The sequence below is a fragment of the Neofelis nebulosa genome, chromosome 7 (genome assembly GCF_028018385.1).
Source record: "Neofelis nebulosa isolate mNeoNeb1 chromosome 7, mNeoNeb1.pri, whole genome shotgun sequence".
Taxonomy (NCBI): domain Eukaryota; kingdom Metazoa; phylum Chordata; class Mammalia; order Carnivora; family Felidae; genus Neofelis; species Neofelis nebulosa.
In genome coordinates, this window is record NC_080788.1 from 103,835,938 (window position 1) to 103,839,527 (window position 3,590).

The 3,590-nt window shown below is 42.0% G+C and overlaps 1 pseudogene; it reads right to left on the minus strand.

Moving 5' to 3' along the window:
• Positions 1–1,973: 1,973 nt before the first annotated feature.
• On the minus strand, positions 1,974–2,499 carry LOC131518248 (ferritin light chain-like; annotated as a pseudogene).
• Between the last annotated feature and the right edge of the window lie 1,091 nt (positions 2,500–3,590).

Below are 3,590 nucleotides of genomic sequence, written 5' to 3' on the forward strand. Positions count from 1 at the left end.
TAAATAACGTACCCAACAGGTACCCTTACCAATTTAACACAGAAATGTTAATCCAATGACTCAACTTCTTGAATTTATTGTGAGAAAATAATCATATAAAGAAGTTCAACACTGCATTGCTTGGAATAGTAAAAATAAGATACAATTTAGATGTTTACCAGTAGGGAATCAGTTATATAAAACAAAGTGTATATATACTATTTAATAATTAAAAACATTGATGCACATCTATATTTATTAACAAGAAAAGATGCCCACAGCATTTATTGCAAGAAAATAGCAGGTTATAAAACCATACTCATATCTGCATGTATTCACATGCCAGTGGTAGGTTTGGAGTGAATGCCAGTTACCAATTTATTGCTTTCAACCTCAAATTCAAACTTTATTCCCCATTCTGCAAAAATGGAGATGGGTCCTTATATATTTTCCCTTTGCCAGTTGACACATGTTAAATTTGACCAGTACAGGGAGCTTTCATAGTAGACACAAGATATTTTCCCTCCTTGTTCCAGAAACTTTCCCCAACAGACCTACCCTACTCTTCCAGTGGTTTTGCAACAGAATGGTTCTGGTAAGACACCTCCCATTAGTAGTTCTTCCTAGCACCCTAGGGAGCGGATTTTGAGCAAGTTTGGACCACACAGTAGCACAGTGAATTCCCTGCCAACCCATGGCCACACCCTCTCTGACAGATCTTCTCAGCTCTTGGTGGGGAGGGTCCTTGGGCCTTCTTAGACCTAGGGGTTGTGGCTGCCCCTCATATCTGTACCGCTTATATCTTTACACCTCTCTTCATTTCTTACCAGATGACTCCTTGTTACTCCAGTCTTCTGCCATAGTTAATAATTCTTTATATTAAACTTGCCTTGCTCAAAACAAAACAAAAACAAAAAACAAATCCTAGATAAAATTACCTATAACCCTATTCTCCCTCTGATAACTACCATTTACATATTGATGTATACACTCTAAACCTCTTTTCTTCTATGAATGTGTGTGCATGTATTGTGTATGCATATATAGAAGAACACATACCTGTGTCCATATATAATTTTTAAAACAAAAGGTAAAGCACATTGTATGGGTTATTTTGTGAGCTCTGGATCAATATTTACAATGGTTCCATAGCACTTCATTTGGTATACATACCTTAAATTGTTCAACTTTCCCCCTAGTCTTCTGGGACATTTAGGCTCCTTTCAATCTTACGTTATTGTGAACAGTGCTGCAATGAACATCTTTATGCCAGATTATCTCATTTATTCCACTAGATCCACTTTCTACTCTTCCCCATCTGCTCTCCTTTAGGGAGAACATTCACTGGTTCCTTTGCCCTCTGGCTTCCAGTCAGGTTCAGCCAACACAGAGTTCTTTCAAGAGACTGGAGAAAAGGCCAAGAGTGAGATCAGGGTATTAGTCCCTGGCTCCTTCCTTGTGAGGTCTCCTAGAGCTGGCTGTGCTCCTCAGCTGAAGGAGACATTCTCAAGGTGGCCAATTCTCTCTTCCCAGTTCTCAGAACCAGTCCTTCCCTTGTCCTTTTCCTCTGGGCCTAGGGACAGTGACAGTTCTGCCCCTCCACAAGCCCTGGGTACCTGCACCATCCCCTGTGTTTTCCTACAGCTCCTCCATTTCTTTGTAAATCAATCCCACTTGAATTATCCTAGTTTGAGTGTGCCAGTTGTTCTCTTACACAATCTTTAAACCTATGTCTTTTTGTATGTCTTTAATTATATTCTTCAAGTAAATTCCTACATGGAGAATTTGCTGGGACATTGCATATACCTGTTTTTGTTGTGTGTGTGTGTGTGTCTGCAAAAACTTTATTGTTTCCATTTGGTCCACAGCTTGGGAGAGAGCTCCAGGGTGGTTAAAAAGCTGCCTAGTGGCTGCAGGGAGAGGCTCTGGCACAAGCCCTGGCACCTGGGGGATGCTTGAGGGGCCTCTCAAAGGCTGCTGGTCTTCAGAGGCTCCTAGTTGTGCTTGAAGGTGAGCCTTTGGAAGAGATCTTCATCCAGCCCAGCCTAGAGGCAGTCAGCCTGCGGAGGTGAATCAGGTGGTCCCCATCTTCTTGATGTGCTTCACCTCCTCATCTAGGAAGTGGTTTTTCAGGAAGTCACAAAGATGGGGGTCTGCGTGGGCAGAATCCAAGATATGCAGATCCAAAAGGACCTAGTTCAGGTTCTTCTCCAGAACCAGGGCAGCTTCCATGCCATCCAGGGTTTTACCCTACTCATCTTTGGACAGTTTCTGTACCTTCTGGAAGAGAGGACATGGTTGCCATGCTGGTTTGGCATCTTCAAGAGAAGTTCAGTGCCCTCAACCCTTCTCAGCCAACCCGAGAACAAAGGGGCCCACGCCCTCCAGAGCCACATCACGGTGCTCAAAAAAGAAGCCCAGAGAGAGGTAGGTGTAGGAGGTATTCAGATGCATGTTGACCAGGCAGCTGACAGTGGCCTCCACCTGGATGGAATAATTCTGATGAATCTGGGAGTTCATGGTTGATCTGTAATAAAGGGCTAAGCTCAAAATAGGATGTTGGCTGGTTCTGGAGGTAGAGGGTGGCTAAGAAGATGGCTCTGATAAGGTTCTGACTGGAAAAAAAGGTTGGTTGGTGGTCGGGGGCTGGTAGAAGAGGCATCCCTGGGTTTGTTCCATCCAAACACCGTTGAAGCAAGAGACAGATCAGCAGGACCACTGGGCATACTGCCTGAGTAAACCTATTTTTAAGATGTGTGGAACATGTTTTGGAGTTCATTTTAAGTGGAATGTTAATACTCTTGGTGATGTAGAGAGTCACCCTCTAAAAAATATGTAATCTAAACTCTGGATCCAACCAGATAAGAATATACGTAAAGAATTAATAAGGATAAATAACGTTGGCAAGGAATATAGCCCATCATTTACCCTGGTCTCTGAGAAGTTCTAGGGACCCCAAATCTTAGTAAACCCATTTTGTGAAGGAGCATTACTAGGATCCAGCTAGAAGGTGAACTAAAGTAAGATAATCCAATCAGTTGATGTTGGTTTATTAAATAGAATAAATAAGCCTTCCACATGTTGTTATCTGGGCTTCTGAGATCTCATTCATCAAATTTCTAACACAGCCCAGATTTGTATTCATGTTTCAATTTGAGGCCCAATTCTCATGATGATGATTTCTTATACCTGAGCTTTTCCAAGGTAAACAATTTAAAACAGGTGTGGCAGATATGACTGTTTTACAAATTCAGGAAGCACAAGAAATATTGCACCTTCTATAGGACGAACCATATGAAACTGATGTGTTTTAGGTTAAAAATTATCAAATATCAGCAATTTCATATGCTTTACCCTAATACTTTTCCCTAAGTCAATTTAATTCTATTTTGCACCTTCAGCTTACCATATTGGCTAAAAAGATAACCTTAGCAGTTTGCAGGGTTCCTTTATACCTCCCTCTTTATCTGCTCCTGTCCTCTCTCCAACCTCCTCTCCTGCTTGAGAATATTTCAGAGTTTCTGGGTGAATGCGGAAGTGGGGAGAGGGGAAGAGTATCTGTTCGAGTAGATGCCCTTCTCTGTGTGCCTAGGCTATTCTTGGAGCATGGG